Genomic DNA, 22,371 nt, shown 5'->3' with positions numbered 1-22,371 from the left:
CCTAGATCTGGTCTCCGCTGCAGCAGTAGCAGTTTTGGCAGCGGCCGCCGAGGTACATCCCTCATGGCGTTTTCGGCAACCCAGTGATGCAAGTGGAGTGAACGGAGCTCGCGGAGTACACTGGGCGGAGCACGGCGCTCTCAGAGACCACAGCCATCCGCAGCTATCCGCGACGCGACGCAGGAGAAGTAGCGGAGCTCAGAGGTGGAGAGGGCTGGGTGATACGCCATCGCAAAGACAGCGACCGAAGCGAGGGTTGCGGAGAAGGAGTCATTGGCAGCGGCTACGAGCAAAGCTGAACTGCTGCCTCTACCTTCAACGCGACGAACCGAGAATTCCCCAGGCTATCGCACTGAAGGACTGCAAGACTAAAGCTTACTGCAATATAGCCGGTAAGTCAGAAACAGTGCGTGGGGTCGGAAGGGCTGTGAGAGAACTCTTAGTAGAGGTAGTTGCAGAGTCAATAGGCAGAGCCGCGGGAGCAGAAAGCCCAATAAAATCAAAAAGAAGACACATTTCCCGGTGGCGCTTGAAGCTGAGCCTGAGCCTGAGCCAACCCGGCGCAAAGCGGCTGAAAGACTCTCAGTGGCGGCAGCGACATCAGAGGCATACTTATCATAATTTAATAGAATAGACTGAAGTACCAGAGCTGGCAGTGGTTACTAAGGGGGCTAAAATGGCACCAAAAAACACCCGAGGAGGGAAAGTAAAAGCGCCCGAGGGGGGAGAGAAACAAGCACCGGGGCAAGCATTAAGAAATAAAGGGACTGATAAGGACCCTCAAGCCCAAACTCAAAACGCCATGAATGAGGAAGGGGCAGCTGCTTGGAGTAAAACCAGAGCCAGGAAGCAGGCTGCGCTAAATGCTATGCAGCTAACTGGCCAAGCAAAAAATATCACAGGTTACTTTACCCCGACCAATGTAGCTAAAACAGCGAACACAGGCAAAGAAAACATTGCTGATATAATGGAGCTGCCCAGTACTCCCCAAACAGAGACACAGTGGAGCAATATCATGGATCTTAATGATATCATGGACAATATAGAGGAAAGTACACGATCCACCGAAGCAGCAGTGGCAACAAATGGGGATGTAATTATAGGTGGATCTTTAGAGACAGCAACCACTACAGCGCAGCAAACCGAACTATTAGTACAGAAAATAACCGCAAATAGCGGCCTGAGCGGGCTAGAGGATAACACAGATCCAGCCGATAATTTTTATTCAGTGAAAGATGGCTCTGATGCATCTAAGGATTCATGCTCAGGCTCGGAAGAGAATGGTGGGGCAATTACTGACTCTAGCTTGACCCCAGGTTTGGAAGAGGGAGGTGGATCGTCACAAAAGGGGAAATCTCAGGAGTCAAGGAAAAAAAGGCTGTCTAGGCGACAGAGAAGCACGCAATCACAAGAGAAAGCAGGAAGTAGTCGCAGACGAATAAGCGCGGCAAGTACTGAAACAGAAGCATGCTTAAACTGGGATTACTCAGACACACAGAATATTTATAACGAGATTGAAATGGAGAAGGAGGATCCTAAGGATGGGGGGGCTCATGGTCAGACACAAACTGCGGAGCCTACACTGCAACTAATTCTAAATTCAATTAAACAACTCCAGGATGCAACAAAAGCTGAGGGGAAAAAAATCGTCTAGCAACCAAACATCTACAAGGAGCTATAAACAAGGTGGCCAAGATTTGCACAGCTACAAATACGAGGATGGCACATCTGGAAGATCGAACGGGTATGATGGAGGATCAACAAGCCAAAGATTCGACTAGATTAAGGGGGTATGAAAAACAGATGGTGGATGCCCAGTGGAAGCTGGAGGACTTAGAGAACCGCCAGAGAAGAAATAATCCCAGAATTCTGGGCATAGAGGAAGGGGCAGAAGCCGGGGACATTAGGGCATATGCCCTGAGAATGTTCAAAGGAGCCTTTCCGGAACTGAACCATTGGGATTGGGACAGGGAAGTACAAAGAGTGCACAGATTCCCAATGATGTTAAAAAAGAAGGGACATTCTACAACTGAGGGGGCATCAAGATCAAGAGCTATATTAGTATACTTCGGCAACTTCTTATTGAGAGAAGAAGTGTATGCCAAAGCTCGCCCCAATGCCAAACGCACGTTTGAGACCCAGTCTTTCTTCTCAACTCCTGATTACTGTCATAGCACAGTTGAAAGAAGGTGGAGACTCAGAGAGCTATTGGATCCATGTCACAAGATGGGCCTACAGGCTTATTTAATGAATCCGGCAAAACTAAAGATAATCTATAAGAATTCTACTAAGGTCTTCTTCTCTGAAATCCAAGCAAAAGAATATATTGACATGATTCGCACTAATGATGAAACTAGCAGAGCAGCCAACGACAAACCCTAAAGACCTTATTGATGACACTGTTTCTAATTAATCCTTTGCTCAGTAAAAGCACAAGTTGGCCATAGAGGGGCTCCAGCTTTGAGATAATATATGAATGTATGAAAGAAGATTAAGGGCAAAGGAATTGTAAATATTGATTGGGGGAAAAAAAATATAAGGATAAATAATACGAAGTTAGGGATAAATCACGGGTGAAGTGGATGAAGGGGATATGAAGGTGTTTTCAAATGGAAGTAACTAGTCCAGGCGACGTAAGGTATCTTTAAAGGTCGGCAAAGGGGAGTCGATAGCCAGACTCCATCACAGAGGTCAGCGGCCTGCTTGCTCTAACAGGTGGGGGGGGGAAGGGGGGGGATGGGGAAGGGAGAAGGGGAGAAAATCACAAAAAAATCATCACATCAAGATAAGATTAAACAAATGGAGGATCAGAAACATCAAATTTTGAAAAATGAGAAAGCTGAAAAAAACTGTATGTTATAAAACAAATATATCAATGCGGATAGGCACTTTGAATATTTGTGGATTGAATGACGGAAGGAAGAGAAGGGAGGTGAGGGAATACTTAAAAACAATTCATGTTGATCTGCTTTGTTTACAGGAGACTCATATAGAGGTGGCTCAAAAGGGATTATTGGGGCAGCCAGGGTTTCAACTGCTTGCTTGCACGACACAAGGGACAAGGACACGAGGGGTTGCTGTATTAGCACGACAAGGCAATGTGATTATCAAAAAACAAAAAGCAGATCCATATGGGCGGTGGGTGCTGATTGAATGCCAAGTGAAGGGATTTAACTTTACTTTATGCTCACTGTACGCCCCGACAGTTGATGACCCTGAAATGCTGAATACAATGAATAAACAATTAGCTAACTGGCCCCAACCTCTGGTGGTGTGCGGGGATCTTAATATTAATGGCTTGAACGGCCTATTGAAGGATGATCCCAAAAAATTTGTGGGGAGGAAAAAGAGAAGCCATATGGCTTTGATATGGCTAATGGAAGATAATGGCCTAATAGACATATGGGAACAGCAAAATAAGGTTGGCGGGGGCAGCACATATTTTTCTGCACCTCACAAAAAATTAGCAAGACTTGATTACTTTTTGGTCTCCCCTACAATAGCAACTATGGGTAAAGTGAGCAAGCTTCCCCGGGTTATGTCTGATCATAGTCCATTGATTTTAGACATTGTAATCCCAATACAAAATAAACTAACCCTAAATTGGACTTTTGAGAGGGCCCTGCTACAAGATGCTAAATATATTGAACTCATGAGAGGATGGCTGAAAGGATTTTTAGAAGTAAACAGAGGAACAGCTACCCCTGCCATAGTTTGGGATACAATGAAAGCAGGCATAAGGGGGGAGACACTTAGTTACTCAATCAGACGAAACAAAGCAGAAAAGGACGAGATGGCAGGGAAGATAAGAACGGTGGTGAGGATTGAGGAAGAACTTGGTGTTGCTATCAGATCCAAACAAGACATTATCGCAATTTCGCAGAGATTAACAGTGGCTAAAGCAGCAGTGGGGGAGATATTTGCATCCAAAGCAGCAGGGAAATATTTGGCTTGGAGGAAGGAACAGTATGAATATAGCGAACAGATTGGCCGATTATTAGCTATACGAACAAGACAGGCAGCTACAAAGGGAGATATTGCGGAAGTAATGCTTCAAGATGGTAGTATGGTAACAGCACCTAGGGATATATGTGGAAGGTTTCAAGAGTTTTATCAGCAACTCTATAACCCTGATCAAGGGGGTGAGATACATGAGATAGAGGAGTTTCTAGAAGGAGCAAATCTAGAAAAACTCGATGCGGCTGATAAAGGGGTATTGGAAACAATGTTTAATCGAGATGAAATGCATAGAGCAATTTTGGATCTCCCAGCAGGGAAAGCTGTTGGTCCAGATTCCATCCCACTAGAATTCTACAAAATCTTTTACTCTGAAATAGAAGGGGACTTTTTTAATTTAATAACTAATATTCAGAATGGCAGTTCTCCCCCAGAGTCGTGGAGCGAAGCAATTATGATTGTGTTTATTAAAAAAAAAAAACCTCCAACAAATCCTGGGTCATATAGACCAATTAGCTTAATGAACAGCGATGTGAAAATATATTAAAAAATTATGGCAAATAGACTAGGGAGTGTAATTGGTAAGATCGTATCCCCTAGACAACACGGGTTTATCCCTGGGAGAGGTACTGCAGAGCACATCAGGAGAGTACTAACCCTGTTTGATGGAACAGCAGCCTCACGAGACCCTATGTCATTAATATTACTTGATGCAGAGAAGGCATTTGATAGGGTCTCGTGGGGATTTCTTTGGGCAGTACTAGAGAAGGTAAATTTAGGGAGTATTTTTATAAAAGCTGTAAAGGCACTATATATTAATCCAAGATAAAAATTAGAATTATGGGTGAAACAAGCAATACGATAACTATCGGGCGAGGAACCAGACAGGGGTGTCCCTGCTCTCCACTCCTCTTTGCCCTATATATAGATGCATTTATACGAAGAATAGAGCAGAACACAGACATACGACCAATCGTCTTGAACGGGTACGAAACAAAAATTTTGGGGTATGCGGACGATTTGGCGGTCACATCTAGCGATCCTGAACTAGCATTACGAGCGATAGAAGAAGAGGCAGCTATATATGGAAATTTATCTGGATACAAGCTAAATGTAGACAAGACACAAGTCGTAATAAATCAGAAAATAGTGATGGTAGATCGAAGAATCACAGGAACTGCGATATATTTGTGGGTTTTAATTACCTCTGATATGTCGACAGTGGTGGCAAAAAATATAGAACCTATAATAAGCAAAGCCAAACTTGACTTCAATAGATTAAATAATCTACATTTGACCACAATTGGCCGGTGCAATTTGATAAAAATGTCCTTTTTACCTAAAGTACTTTATCTTTTTAGGACTATCCCCTTGCTATTTGATAATAGATGGTTTAGAGAGCTTGAAGGGGTAACAAACAGGTTTATTTGGGCAGGAGGAAGAACACGCCGCAGTCAAAAATGTTTGTCGTTACCGCGAGAACGAGGCGGGCTGATGCTCCCCGACTTCAAAGCCTATTATTGGGCAGCTGCCTTACAATATATAAGAGGAATGCTGGGGGGGGGGATATAACAGATAAATGGAGAGGGAGGGATATGATTCCGGATGTATATGAACTTGTGGTTAAAAATTCAGATAGATGGCTTCTCAAATATGATGAGAAAAGCTATTACAAAAAGGTACGCTTCAAGACTTTGGGGGCCGCAATAACAATTTGGTCTACCATAAAAAAGAAGATAAAATTGGGTAGAATGAATTATTATACACCATTATATGGGAATCCATCGCTCCCAGGAGTATTTCATGACTCTGTAATGAAAGGCTGGGAAAGGCAAGGAGTAGCAACTATAGGAGATCTTATAGGGACAGCAGGGACAATAATCACTTATGAGAATGCGCAACGCCTATATAATTTAAGACATAGAGATTTCTATAAATATCTACAAATTAGGTCCGTTTTATCAAGGAAGCGTGGTGGGGGTGTTGATATGCAAAAGATAGATTTAATGGAAGACATAAGAAAAGAAAGAGGATGCTCCATATCGCAGCTATGTGGCGAAATATGCAAATATAAAGAGGATGACTCTAAAAAAATGTATGAGAAATGGGAAATAAAATTGGGGCTGACTGGGAATGAGGCTGAGAAATCGCTAAAATTGTCAAATACTGTGCTGAGAGCAACAAATTTGCAAACTCAGCAATATAAAACAATGTTCGAATTATATCATACTCCCCACAGGGTGGCACAATGGGGTGGAACTGTGATGTATTCCTAAAGGTTCTGAATCGATCCCCCTATTCCTGACCCTATTCTGGTTAGCAAACTAACAAGTTAACTAAGTAATCAGCCCATGAGGCAGAAAACCCCCATGATGCAGATACCGTTATCTGACGCAGTCACACTACGGCACAGGAATGTGTTATCTGATTAGGTCATAACGCTTGCGATCTAATTAGACAAGCGATATTCCTCCAGCCCCTGATAAGGCATACGGAGTTCTCATTACAAATCAAACCTATGACAACCTGGGCAAAACCCTGCGGCCATTGTTTTGATTTCACCGAGAACTTCAGTAAAAGAATGTGCTAACGAGCAAGTCGTATGACATCCTTATTGACGTATCTATGTCCATCCTTACGTCAATCTCGGCACCTTAAAGGTATAAATATTACCGATATTGCCCTATGCAAACACACGCGTGGTGACGAGACGGAGCAGCCATACTTGCCGAAGCGAAGAGCAGAGCAGACCCCGCTGGCGCAGCCCCGCCTTCCTGACGCGCTGAGAGAAGCTGCTTTCTCCTGCCGAGAAATCCAGCACCGGCGTTTCCGGGTAGCCCTCGCAGGCAGCCTGGAATATCGAGACCAGAGACGAGAGATACCATCCCTCATTCAACCTAGATTCCAGGTACAGAACTGAATAACCCCTCACAGAGAATTCTTAAGTTATTTCACTTGGCAAAAACAAACTTAACTTAAACTGTAACTTTCTATTCCCGCCCACGTATTAGACTTAGGTCAGGTACACGGGGTAGGCGTATTTAAAAACACCAGTTGAGTACGTTTAGTCAAATGTATATGTGTATGTAATATATTTTATTCATTTTAAAACATCTTATGGCTTAGAAACCATATCAATGTTTTACAGTATTATTTTATACTATTGCTTTTAATGTATGCACTTTACTTAACTATAAGTATTGCAATAATATCGATCCATTTCTCTTGTATGAGAAAAGAGACTGATCAATAAATAACACCTTTTTATTGAACATGCCCGTCTCTTCCTTTTCTCTACAATCTGATGAGACTAAGAATGCACGTACTGACTGAGTAAAATAAATTGCCTTTTGTTCACACGACTCTCGAGATATACTCTTGATTAGGGGAGAGCAAAGTTGTCATGTTCTATGGTTGTCAGAAACTAAATCCCTTCTTGTCTAATCAGGGAAGTTAAGTCCTCCTTGAACATTCGAGAAAGTTTCTAGTGAACTCTGAGCTAAGCTGGCAAACCCAAAACTTTAAGTCTAGTATCGACAGTAGTAGACCTAGTTAACGTCTGGTCTAGGCCTTTACTGCTGTAGGTATTATTCCAATGCGCAGAGCCTATTGGGATGATAGGAACTACACTACAGAACAAGAGGTATAATCTGTCCAAGATGTCAATCCACCCAAGCTGATACTATCCACATGTTTGCCTCATGCCCTGCCCTAGACGAGTACAAAAAAGACCTGGAACAGTTTTTCAATAACTCGTTGGGAATGAGTATAACATTGTTGGATGAGGTAATGATTTTAGGAGTAACAAAGGATGGTTTGGATACACCTCACCACGAGTTTTTGTATATAGCTATGGCATTTAGCAGATTATGTGTAGCGTCGCTATGGAAAGATCCCAGACCACCGACACTACAACAATGGGTCTCAAAGCTGCTGGCAATATGTACTTTGGAACAGGCTTTATATGAGAAAAAGGGAAGGGTAAGAAGGGAAGCTGCGAGACGAATCTGGGCTCCTATAACAGAATGGAAACAAAGGCTGGGGGAGGTGTAAGCATACAGTGAGATATCTATCAATTGGCTTTACTTTGAGTTAACAAAAGTCAGTGTAGGCAGAATTTCTACGATGAATTGATGAACTTATGAACATACCTTAAGGACAGATATGGTAAAAAGAAAGTTTTCTGATTTATTTATCTTGGTGATTTTCAAAATGAAAATGAAATGTAATTTTGATGTTGATGAACAATAAAAAAAATTTAAAAGAAGAACTTGAGGGGAAATCTCAGGAGATTCATTCTCTATAAAAAAATAGGGAAGCAAAGTCAAGAAATGCTTTTGTGAAGTTTGTGTCTAAAAGAAGAGAATTATTAAATCTCCATCTCTCAGCGCCTTTGTTAGGGTGAAGTAAATCTAGAAGTAAAGAGACAGGCGCCTGGTCAGAAATTAAAATTTAACCTATGTCAGAATGGAGAATATGTTGAGTCAAGGCTTTAGAGATAAAAAGGTAGTCAATCTGGGATTGGGATGAATGAACAGGGGAGAAATATGTATATTCCTGTAATGTGGGATGACGTTATCTCCAAGAATCAACAAGAGATCTTTGAGCTATAGTGGAGGTAACTGAGAGTGTGCATGGGAGGGTGAAAAACGAGAAGTAGATTTCCTGTCTAGAAAGGGGTCCATTATCATGTTACAATCACCACCTACTATCAGATAATCATCATTAACTTGCAAGAGGGAAGAAATAATTTGAGGCCAAAATAACTTGTCATAGGTGGTGGGGGCGTATAAATTAAACATAGTAAAAGAAATTTTGTTGATTAACAGAGAAACAACAACCCATCTACCATCAGAGTCATTATCTTAATTAATGAGTTGGTTATTTAGTCTCTTATGACAAAGAATTGCAACACCATTACGTTTCCCTGAGCCAGGAGAAGCAAAAACATGGTCTACCCAATTACGACGTAGTTTGGGAATTTCAACATCTTTAATATGGATTTCTTGTAATAAAACTATGTCAGCTTTTAGGTGAGCTAGATGAGACAGAACCCGTTGACGTTTAATGGGAGAACCCAACCATTTAACATTCCAAGAAACTACATTAATTGGCATTTAACAATATATAAGCATGAAGCAACATAGAAGCATCCAATGAAAAAGTAAATGCAACAATATAAGCAACTGTATGCAATAGGATAAAAGAGACAAGAGGAAGCAAAGAAAAGAAGCAAATAGAAAATAGAGAAGTAAAATAATGAAAGAAAAGGTAAATAGATAGAGAGAAGTGAGAAGTAAACAAAGCTAGGAGAAAAGAACAGAAAGGAAGTAGAATAAAGGGAGAAGAAGAGATAGAGAAGGGGAGAGAAAACAGAAAAATACAATTAAGAAGAAAAAACTGCAACCAAAGACATACCAACATACATACAGTGTTTGAAGCCAGAAGTAACTACATAAACAGAAAAATCAGTTGCTGGTCCAAAATTTTGCAAAGCTATGTGGCAACATCAAAAAACTGGTGTCAGTTTTAGACGGAGAACATTTTCTGTGAGGAAAGCAGCCTCTCACAGAGAAATAAAGGTAGAAACGCGAACGCGCCTAAAACAAAATGGCGGCCGCGATGTCGCATTGAAACACGGCATGAAAAAGGGTTAACAGAAGAGTCTTGGGCTCACCCTGCGCTCCTTGTGAGCTTCCATGTGGGGCAGCACTGGTTCCGCTTGCAGAAACGACGATTTACGAGGTCCGGGGAATAAAATAGACACCTGGAGCCGTCCCGAAACCTCACGTCTCGGCGGAGCTCTGCAGCACAGCGGCCATCACCCAGGGTTCCGAAGCCACGCCCCCCTAAGCCTGCATCTAACTAAACCAAGAGGGACAAACAATGAAGAACACAAAAGGCTCAGGCAAAGCTGTAGGTCTGTTAAACACACCATTTTAAATGTAACAAACAAATTGCAAGAGAACACCTTTACACATTAAATGACAGTTTGTAGCAGTGTATAAGGTATATCGGGTATACAATAAATGGATCATCATCAGGACATTTAGAATAATCATACCTGTGTGCAATTGCCTGTAATAAATGATGCAAATTCCCCCATGGATAGTAACAAATATGGAACTGAGGGCACAAATGGTGAACAGCCAGACCAAGAAAAATGCAATCAGAGATGTAGGGGAACCGGACCGCTTAGAGCATCAAAGGTAATGGCGCGTTTAGTGAGACCCATCCGGTGATGGGAAGAGGAAGCCGGCATTTACTGTCTGCAACCCAGGAACACAGACCTAGCGCAACCCTATATCTGGGATTAGGAGCATGCGGCTGTGGCTCCCTCCTCCATTGGTATACTCAAGCCAACGCGCCTTCCCATCACTGGATGGGTCTCACTAATACCGCACCATTACCTTTGACCTCTGTCCGGATGGACAAGTTATACAAATATAGTACTGACTGGGTCTATATTCATTTCCCCCCCTTTTTACTGTTGTTTCTATAGGGACCACTATTCTTAAAAATAGCTTAATTCCCAAGGTCCCTGGCAGACCTTACTTGGGTTCCCTTGTTTCTTTACAATATGTCATGCTGGTGACAGCAGCATAATGATTGGCTAGGGGTGTTTGGGAGCCTGTGTGCTTCCTGCTGCTGGAGTCGACCGAAGAGGACCGAGCAGTGGCAGCTGGGCTGCAGGTAAGTGTTTTTTTTCATCCCACCCATCACCCCGTTAAGTAGAACCCACCACTGGAAGTAGTCGTGTTTTAATCCAGGCTTAGGTGCTACCTAATTATGAATCTGCAGGAGCAAGATCTGCTTACTCGTTAACAAAGGCGTGGTAAATCCTTTTTTGTGATCTTGCCTCTTAAGACTCCCGTTTCTGATATACATTTTGCTGATGGGTTACACTTGAATGTTGGCTCCAGAACTCCACTTGTTGGACTCTTTCAGCCTTCAACTTAGCTGCTGTAAATTCTCCTAACTAGAGTTTTTTCTGTAACACAAGAGAGACAGAGAGAGGAAGGCCACACCAGTCACAGTCTGAGAGGTAAATGTGATCTTTAGTCATTTTAAGAGGCAAGATTGATGCCCTGATAGTAGGAACATGCCCATTTTATCAACATGGTGTATGTTGTTTGTCTGCAGCAAGACACAAGGCCCTAAGTACTTGAATGTCACTCAAATAGGTTTTTATCAAATTTTCTTCTTTTTCATGTTTTTTCAATTTCACTATTACATACGTTTATAGTACTCAAATACACTGTTCCCATAGCTACAGTTATTTTAATTAGGCGCACAGGCTTTAGAATCACAAATATCTTGCATCCCTTTTTAAGTTCCCGTGTCTTGCATTCTAAAGTACCACCTCGTGAGAAACACAATAAGTATGAAATGTGTTATGCTGTTCTGCAGAGCTGGTTGAATGGAAGGACATGGAGCAATTATGTGCTTATCATGCATTTCTTGCTGCATAATTCAGTCAACCTTGCCATATCATTTTGTCCTCCAACATGAATGCAGTTGTCTTAGTTGCCTGAGAGAGAGAGAGAGAGCGAGAGAGAGAGATAAATAATGTATTCAGACATACAGTACGTTAATTTAGCAATTTAGTAACTCACATTCATGCCATACTGGTGTACAGTGACTGATCAGATGCCAGCTGTTAGACCTGATATCCTTGGATTGGTATTGCCCCAGACAGCTTTCCTTTACTCCCTATTTTTGCTGAACTCGTATGTGTTGGCTTTAGGACTCTGTGCACTTTACTTTTACTAACCAGGGGTAAAGTGCTTGTGCTCTCTCCTTTAAACATGGTAACATTTGTATAGCACTAATTGGCATCTTTAGTACTTATAATTTCCTGGTAAATGGTTCTAAATGCACCTAGTACCTGTAATTTAAATGCTACTACAGGACAGTGGCTCTTATTGTGCAACCAACTAAAGCAGCCCTCAAAAGCATGTCTAAAGCCAGTAACTGCAGCCTGTAGTGCAGTTCAAAGCTTTCATTCGGGCTGGCAAAATTAACCTTTTCCCAGGCTTAATCCTTACTTTGAATTTCTTGTACGTCACTCTTGAAGTCGCTCCTAAACACTCATAAGGGAGGGTGCACGGTGTTTAGAAAGTAGGACATATGTACTTAGGTTTTACATGTCCTGACTTGTTTGAGCTTGCTCGTAATGAGAGCATGTGTGACTTTCTTCCAGGTGCTGATTGGGAGACATTTAAAAATAGTCCTCAGCATATTCAGGGTATGGAAGCATGAGGCTGTGATTGTGTTGACCTGGGTGGTTATGTTGAGTTTGCTGCTGATGATGATCCCCGGGTTCTTGGCATGGGTGGTGGGGTAGGTCTCAGTCCTAGCTGTTTTGGCTACCAGGTGGAGCTCCACAGTGAAGTGATCTTCCCGGAGATCACAATTTTTGATCTGTTCAGCTTCAGAGAGTTGGTCTTCATCCAGTGGGCAATATCAGTTGTGCAGCATTGAACTTGATCTGGGTACTGGGAATCTTGTCTGTGAGGGAGAGAATGAGTTGAGTGTCATTGGTGTAGGAGAGAATGTTGATGTTGTGAGAGCTGATGATGCAGGCTAGAGGGATTGTGGATGCCTGCGGAACTCTGCAGATGAGGTTGCAGGCATTTGAGGTGTATGGTGCCAGGCTGAGCAACTGGGTCCTTGCAGTTAGGAAGGAGCAGATCCTTATAAGTATGTCTTCTTAGATTTGGATGTCATGTATGCAGTGGATGAGGATGGGGTGGTAAACCGTATCAGACACTGGTGAGAGGTCCAGAAGGATGAGGGCCACTGTTTCTTCTCTGTCCATAGTCATGTGGATGACAATAGCTGCGGCAATGAGAGCAGTTTCTGTGCTGTGGTTGGGTCAGAAACCAGACCGAATGGTGTCAAGGAGTTGGTGGTCATTGGGGTGTTCAAACAAAATATCAAATAAAAAATAGTGTAGCAACCATATTTGAATGTCAATAATATAATTGAAAAGAAAATTGATGATAAGAATATCGTTTTAAGTGTTATTATTAATGTCATTGTAAAAAAGATCAATATTTAATGTTTTTTGTCTATAATATTGCTTGCAACTTATTTTGTATGAATTCCCAGGGCTTCATCATGACTGTTTTCGAACTACCTTGCTAAATATCCTCCTCGTTCAGCGTCCATTGGATCTGGATAAGAGGGCAGGCGGGCGAGGTCATGATGGGGTGATGTTCCAGGTGTCAAAAGGAGGAAGGATATAGAGGGAGTAGCTCCTTTTAGGAGCAAGGGCTCTCTTGCACCCCAAGAGGTGTCATGCTTCATCATCAGGCAGCTCCTAATTGGGCCGGCGCTGCAAAACCCAATGGGCCCCACAAGAAGGGTCTATGTCAGAGGTCTTTTCTTTTTGCTGATGTGTAGTTCGAGGGGTGGATGGGCATATGTGTAGTATGAGTAGTGGTGGGAGATGGTATGTGCAAGATAAAAATAGCTTTAGGGATTCCACAGGGTTCCTTTATTGGCTGCGTCCCTTTGTTTTAGTAAAAACAGAGGACTGAAAAGTTGTGACTAGAGAGGGGAAATTTCAGCCTCTTGAGCTAAAAGTGGTGTATGTCCGGTGAAGGGGTGCCACAATTAGCTCACCCTGTCAGGACATCGCTGCCAGGACAATGCCAGCACAACAGGAACATGTAAATCGGCTTGGCACAATCGTGCCGGCCTAATGACAACAGAGTACTGCTAGCCAGTAGAGAAGACCACCACCACGACAGGAACCTGTCTCTTGCCGCAACATCTAAATACAGTGGGCGAACTCGACAGAGTACTTGGGCCTGCCGTCACGGCGGAATGGTGGTAATGCTGCCAATATCTAAATCAGGCCCTTAGTTTTGTTGAAGTTTTCAAAACTTAATATTTGTTTTAAATTAATGTTTTTGGGGAAAACCTATATTTTTACATTAATTTAAAAACATTGAAATGCTGTATAATTAAATTACAAAAACAGAATATATATATATATATATATATGTATTATTCATGATGTATAAATTAAGATATTGTTGTATGTGTTATAGCTTTTTTTATTTAACCTTTATTAATCAAAAATGTTATAATTACAATTTTATAAATTTTTAATATTGGAATATGTTCTGTTGATGGTAATATGTATTATGACATTGAAGTATTTGAATGTAATCAAAACATTTTTATATATAGTTTGACATTTAGGTTCATATGTTTATTTAAATTTTATGAACATCAATTTTGGATTATGAATTCTCTTTGGTATTTATCAAAGTTTAGGAATATTAATAAATAATTATAAAAATATAGTACTTATAAATATTTAGGTGTTTTGTTTGGGTTATTGTGTTCTTAGTAATTAATTTTATTTTATACATCAAAAATGATGTGTGAGTATGAAGTATTAATTGTGTACATGCATTTTTAGTGTGAAACCCCTTGCATTAGATTGTAGGGGAAATAGTAGATCTCACCTCTCTAGTGTCTAAAACCTTCCCCAAATTAGTTTAGATTGGAGAAATGTCACCCTTTTAGTTTCCAACACATTTCCTGAATGCTGCGTACTGCTACTGCCGGAAAACCTTTGCTGGACTGTTGAACCCCTCTCTGGAACCACTCATGCCCCGGATCAGCACTACAGGTGAGCTGTAGAGTGTCTGGCAACCAGCTAGGTGGCAGCGCGATTTGACGGCCTCGACTATTGAAACCTGACGACAATAAAACTTCTTTAAGTTCTTGTGTCTGGTGCCACGGGCAGGCAAGATTGAGGCAGCTCTGGGCAAGACCAGACCAGGCCAGACCCGAGGGGTGTGGGGGTTTTACAAAGCGCTTGAGGTAAGATGGGAGTGGTTGAACAAGCCAAGAGTAAACAACTGGAGGAATAGGGTGAAAATGAATGGCATTGGATTGCATCAACACTAAATGCCTCTAGAAGTGAATGACTCCCCAAACAGAACTAGGAATCGAAAATGTGCCACATTAAAGCCTTTATCCAGGAATATTCCTGGGGCAAATTGGGAAATACAGAATAATGATCCTCCCAAAAACTGGGACAATTATGAGATCATTGTGCTCCAAGAAACTTGGCTACTTGACCCTAAGCAAGTGGCAGGCTACACCCTTCATCATGTAAAAGCCACAAGAAGACACCGAATTGGGAGGCCAAACGGTGGTCTCACAGTATATTCCTCCACAGCACTGAACATCAGGTCAGAACAACAGTCCAGCTCCACAACAGAGCTACAAATAATCAAACTGGATGAGTGGCCTAAATATTCAAAAAAGTCTAATAGCTCTCCAACCCCAGCGCCTGCAACACCGACATCACTCCCTCGCAAGACCTCTGCGACTCTCTCACCTCGTTCTTCCACCGCAAGATTGCCGACATACACAACAGCTTCGGCGCACAAACCACGCACCCAACCACCGAACAAGAGCCCCCATCCACCACCCTCTGCACCTGGACCCCTGTCAGCACCGAAGACACCACCCGCATGATGAACACCATCCACTCCGGCTCCCCTGCCAACCCCTGCCCACACCACATCTTCAACAAAGCCAACTCCATCATCGCACCCCAACTCCGGAACATCATCAACAGCTCCTTCGCCTCCGCCACCTTCCTGGAGAGCTGGAAACATGCCGAACTGAGCGCCCTCCTGAAGAAACCCACTGCGGACCCCACGGACCTGAAGAACTTTCGCCCCATCTCGCTCCTCCCCTTTCCAGCCAAAGTCATCGAGAAGACCGTCAACAGACAACTCTCCGCCTTCCTCGAGATCAACGGATCCCTCGACCCCTCACAGTCCGGCTTCCGAGCAAAGCACAGCACCAAGACCGCCCTCATTGCAGCCACCGACGACATCAGGTCCCTGCTCGACAATGGGGAAACGGCTGCCCTTATCCTCCTGGACCTCTCAGCAGCCTTCGACACCGTATGCCACCGCACCCTGATACAACGCCTCAGCAACACCGGAATACAAGGAGTGGCACTGAGTGGATCATCTCATTCCTCGCCGGAAGAACCCAGAGAGTCCGCCTCCCCCTGTTTCGATCCGCAGCCACCGAAGTCATCTGTGGCGTCCCGCAAGGATCCTCACTCAGCCCCACCCTCTTCAATGTCTACATGAGCCCTCTCGCAGCTATCGCCCGCCAACACAACCTCAACATCATCTCCTACGCTGATGACACCCAGCTGATCCTCTCCCTCACCAACGACCCCACCACCGCCAAGGCCAACCTCCAGGAAGGAATGAGAGACGTCACGGGATGGATGAAGATCATCCGTCTGAAACTGAACTCAGACAAGACGGAAGTCGTCATCCTGGGACCATCTCCCTCCGCCTGGGACAATTCCTGGTGGCCCCCTGCCCTGGGCAGCGCACCCAAGCCAGCGGACCACGCACGCAACCTGGGCTTCATCCTGGACTCCTCCCTCACGATGACCAAGCAAGTGAACGCCGTCTCATCATCCTGCTTCAACACCCTGCGCATGCTCCGAAAGATCTTCCGATGGATCCCCACTGAAACCAGGAAGACGGTCACCCAGGCCCTCGTCACCAGCCGTCTGGACTATGGGAACACCCTCTATGCTGGAACCACAGCCAAACTCCAGAAAAGACTCCAGCGCATTCAGAACGCCTCAGCAAGACTCATCCTGGACATCCCCCGCCGAAGCCACATCTCTGCCCACCTGAAAGACATTCACTGGCTCCCCGTCAACAAGAGGATCACGTTAAGACTCCTCACCCATGCACACAGGCTCTCCACGACACGGGCCCAAAGTACCTCAACAGCCGCCTCACATTCTACACACCCACCCGCCAGCTCCGATCCGCCAGCCTCGCCCTCGCCTCCGTCCCACGATTTCGGAAATCCACCGTCGGAGAAAGATCCTTCTCCTACCTGGCGGCCAAGACTTGGAACTCCCTCCCCACTCACCTACGGCTGACCCTGAACCATCTCTCCTTCAGGAAACAACTCAAGACCTGGCTGTTCGAGCAGTAGCGTCCCCCCCTCCCCTCAGCGCCTTGAGACCCTCAAGGGTGAGTAGCGCGCTATACACATTTCTGTGATTGATTGATAATACTGATTAACGTCTATATGCACCCAAATACACACAAAAAGGCTACATTATCTAATAAGTTACTTACAATGATAACGAAAATTAGGCTTGAGAAACCAACATGGGAAATAATATTAATAGGAGACTCTAAATTAGTTCACAGTCCCTAGGAAGATAAGTATTTAACAGTACAGAATGAGACTTGGTCAGTATTACCCCAATCATACTCAAACCCCCAGATGCATCAAGCAAACATTTTGCGATTCCTTATTTGCGAAAAATAAGGAATCGCAAATAAGGAATCGCAAAATGCAATGCATCAAGAAATTGCTAAAAAAATAGCGATTTCTTAAAATTCCTTAATTGCGACTCGCAAATTGCGAGTCGCAATTAAGGAATACCTCCCCATTCATTCCTATGGGCCTAGAGGCCCATAGGAATGAATGGGAAGACAATCTCAATTTGCAAATCGCAAATAGCGAATCGCAAATTGAGATTGCGATTTCAAGGGTGCAGGGGTGTCCAAAGGACACCCTGTTGCATCCCTGAAATTGATCTGTGCACATATGTTGCGCACACACATGCCCTGTGTGCGCAACATGAAACTTTGAAAAATGCACTTTAGTGCATTTTCCAAAGTTTTTGCAAATTACCATGAAGTTGTACTTCATGGTAATTTGCGTGCCATATTAGCGAAATCGCTATTTTTTAAACTTTTTTTTTTTTTTTTTAAACCTTTATTGTACAGAGAAGGCTCAAAAATACGGGCCTACAACCCAGCGGGCCGGCCACCACATGTAAGGAACATATTCAATAGTACAGAAGCGCTAACAGAATATCACAACAAACCATACAGGAAGTAAAGGCTAAAAGCCATAGAGCAACCATCAGGGGCAGGATACGAGAAGGTTGATTTTCTAATATAGGAACGGGAATAACAGGATAATGACAGGTAGTAAGTCTCGGAGGGCCGTGGTGGGCCGCGAACAAGCAGCAGTATAATATACAGGATAAAGCAACAATGACAAATACGTATCGGTAAAGACAGGATGGGAGTCCCGCCGTAAGAAGCAGTGGCGTCCGCCGTTCAGCGCCCACCCACCACAGCAGGAACATATCATAACAAACAGAATTGAAAAAAGCTTATCATATAAAGCCCTCCGTCACACAACCCAGGGGAAAAGGAAAAAAAAAACCCACGAAAGGGGGGGAGGAAGGGAGGGAAAAAGAGGGAGAAAGGGACAAAAGGGGAAGAGAAGAACGCCACCCCAAGCATGCGCCCCGAGGCAAACGCAGCAGGAAACCACAAATCGATAGACGGAACCAGTGGTAACCGGAGCAAAACCACGTAGTGAGCCAAAGTCACAGTAAGACCGGAAGGCCCGTGCTTCAAAAATAACCCCACCAGGGGGACACATGCTGAGACCGCATCCCGAAAAAGAACACATAAGAGCCATAGAACCAAAAAAAGGGGAAAAATGAGGGGGAAAAAACCCCCAAAAAAGACAGACCCCCCCCACCCCGCAAGCCCACCCTGCACCCCTGCAGAAGGCTATGGCCTACCCCCCAGCAGCGTGCCTGTCGCCCTAATCAGAACCCGAAATATAGAAGAGCTAAGGCAAGATGGAACCATAAAGACAAAAAGGGGAGAAGAAGGGATAAGGGAAGAAAGAACACGGGAGAGGGCCACAAGACAGAATCATCGGCTCCCACCCTCCCGTCCGAAACAACAAAGCCCTCGGGAAGACAAAAATTCTAAGGATACATTCTAGGAACACGACAAAAAGCCGACATGGTCATACCGTTACAGGCCGATCATCCAACCATTACAAGACAACAGTCCACAAAGGCAAGATCGTCTCATCCCTGTCCTTGTTTTTCCAATTCTGTAGCAGTCCGCCTCACGAAGAACCAGACCACGAGGAACAGGAGGCAGAGAACAGGGAGGTCCAACGTCAATCCGCATAAGACGTTTCGAGTACAACTCGGAAGATCCGGAACAGTCAAAGACCATAGATCACAATGCAGGCACAGTTCCGAAGATAATCTGAGGAAAGCCGACCCAGCGGAGTCAGCACAGGGGCTACGGTCGGCCATTCGAGGCGATGAAGAACAGGAAGAACCATCGAGATCGGTCCGGACAGGACCCGGCCCACCGACCCACCGCACAGGTGAGGACACAGCACGATGGAGGGCAGCGGAACCCCGCACATCCACAGAAACGGCAGCCACCGGGCCCATGATTTCCAGGACAGTTTCAGCCGTACCCAGCAGCGATGGAGCCGCATACGCCAGGGGGGGCTCAGACGGCCCAGCGAAACGAACCTCCTCCAGGTGAACGGCGGGTGCGGCCACAGGCGCACCCCAGGAGCGTAGGGCGGCGAGGATGTCGGCAAGTGTAGGAACACCTTTACAGTATCCGGCTTCCGTGCCAGACAGTGGACCACCGCCGCCCATCTCGGCACGGCTGAGATATACAGGGTCGGCCGCCATCTTGAAAGCCCGGCGGGGCCGCAGCGATCCTCGACCCCCGTCCGGGCCGCAGCAAGACAAACGGAGTTTAGCCAACCATCAGCAGAGGCAAGTCCAGAGCAGGAAGGGGGGCCACCAGAAGAAGGAGGATCGCCGGCTCCCCAATGCCACCGGCCCCGTTCTCCGAGTCCGGGCGGAGGGACTCAAAATGGCCGGACCGGAGAACAAAGGGGGGACAAGCCACATATACGGTCAGCCCCGTCAACGGAAGGCAGCGCCTCCACCCCAGGCCGCGGGACCGCCTGACCAGGCCAGAAAGCCGCAACCGGCCTATCTGCACAACCGCCTCGTCGGCTGAGCCCACTGCGCCATCAAGGGCCGGCCATAGCGCTTCGCCCCGTCCGGGCGCCGCCGAGGAGACTCCGGCCAGCCCGCTCCGGAGGCCCCGAAGCGAGCGAGGGCACAGTTCCGGATCCACGGCTCCCAGAGACAACCGGAACAGACGGTAAGTGCCTGTAAATCGCCTTAGATCCACAGCGTAGCAAAAAATTTTCTTCCCCGGGCAGGATAAAGGCAGGATTTATGTTCCAAACAGGAAAGTCTATTTTTTAAACTTTAATGCATTGCATTTAAGGAATCTCAATTTGAGATTCCTTAAATGCAAGTAATCGCAATTTAGCGAATTCTCAATTTGCGATTTTTGCATTTGGGATGATGCATCCCAAATGCAAAAATACCGGTCGCAAAGGGGCAGATTCTGAGAATCTGCCCCTTTGCGAGCGGATTTTTGTTTGATGCATCTGGGCCAAAGTGAACAGATATCAATAGGCAAACGCGAATCATGGCCTTAGAACAGCTAGGCCTGAAAGTGATAAATAGTAGATCTCGGGATGATAGACAATCAAGATACACTTACCATCATTGCTTAATTTGAGACAGTGGTTTCCAGTGCTCGGCCCTGCACTTAATTATCAGCACCAGCATGTATTACAGTCTGCACATAGTGACACTGTCAATCACATTTAGAGATAAAGACAACAACTGTTTATTACTTAAATAAACAATACAAAGATGACTAATACATTCCACCTAGGCCAATTTTACAGCTTTGGGGGCCAGGAATTTTCACACTTTGAACAGTGTGATGATTAGAAGTGTGTTGGTTGTGTCATTGGCACCTCTGACAGAGGCAACGGGTGGTGCAAGCTGCAGTGGCCTCCTGATGAGGGCCCTGGCACTTATTATTTTTTCAAATTAACCACTGCTTACCCTGGTCCAAATTGACAGTCCACAATAGACTACACAATTCTTATGTTACCTCTATTGGAGCACATAAAGAAAATATCCTCAATTATACTACCCAAAGTGATTACTCATACCAACATTTGGAATTGAGTATAAGCCCCCGAAGGTATGCACCAGCCCCTGTTGAAATGGGGCAGTTAACAGCAACCAATCAAAAATGAATACAATGGTTGGTTAATACTCTGCCTGAATTAATGACTTTGGCTAAAGGATCAATGGAGACCAATATCACCACAACTGTTATTCTCTCAGAGAACTGGATGACTTTTCCAACGAATCATCTAACAATTGCACCTAAAATCAATTATGCTCAGAGTACAATACATAAGCTTTTATCTTCCCTAACAAACAAGAACCATTTTCTAAGAAAGGAGCTAATAAAAGGAGTCAGAAACACAAGGGGAACGAATGTTCTAAAAGACACATGGGATAGAATAAAAAACGTAACAAAGCGACTTAAAAAGCAAATTTGGGATGATCAGAAAAAGCAAACAGATCCATTTTGGATAAAGGTTCTATTTGAGGCAAAGTAAACAAACACCGGAACTTTCTGGGAAACAATAAACTGGGTTACAAGAGCTCCTTTAGTGATAAACAACTCAAGTGTAACAGAAGCAGGTTGATCAATTCACTTAAGCAACACTTTCATCAAAAGCTCACCCACGGTTGACATTGAGTTGCGCAATGGCAATAAAGAATCATATAATAAGACAACAGCTGATTCAGGTCTCACAACAACTGACACATCAATCTGCACACAGCTCTGGGTTGCCCAGTAGGGCAGGCTACTCATTGCTACTTAGAGGAGATAGTCAAAAAAGTACTAAAGTCAGGATGAAGGTATGGGGCCCCAGGGCCAGATGGCATTTCACAGGCCATCTATAAATGTTATCCAGACTACTAGGCATACCCTCAGTCGGAGTTGTATAATGAGGTGGCAAGACTGTACACCCTAGGAGCTGGAGAGGTTCAATAATAAATCCAGTATACAAAGGGGGTGAGAAGTCGGAGACGGCCAACTACAGGCTAATAGCGCTATTTGACCCTGAAGCCAAATTTTATGCAACACTAATCCTGCATGAACTGTTTGAATGGTCAAATAACAACAAGATAACTCCACTCAATAAGACAAGATTTCGCAGAGGGTCTGGCACAAAAACAAACATCCTAGCCCTACTAACGTAGCAGATAAGTGTAAACGTTCTTGGAAAAATCTACAACCATGTGTTATAGATTTTAAAGCAGCTTTTGATCACGGACTTCTGCTATGGAGTAAATTAAGGAAGTGGGGCCTTCCAGAGAGAATCCTTCAAGCTATAATGCAATTGTACACGGATACCTGGATTCGAGTCAAAATAACTGATGGGATCAGATTATCAAGTTTGAAATGATGGGGTGCCCTGGACGACACTCGCCAGATAGTTATTAATCTGGATCAGTTATCCAATTCTAAGTGTCTTACTTGCCTTGCCACACTTCCAAACCCATTCCAAGATGGCCCCCGCTTTGATTGTCCCGGGCAGCATCATCTCCAGCCATCCGCGTGTTGGTTTTCTTACTCC

Source organism: Lissotriton helveticus, chromosome 7 (assembly GCF_964261635.1).
Source record: "Lissotriton helveticus chromosome 7, aLisHel1.1, whole genome shotgun sequence".
NCBI lineage: Eukaryota > Metazoa > Chordata > Amphibia > Caudata > Salamandridae > Lissotriton > Lissotriton helveticus.
The sequence above is the reverse complement of the archived record's forward strand: the minus strand, read 5'-3'. Positions refer to the sequence as shown.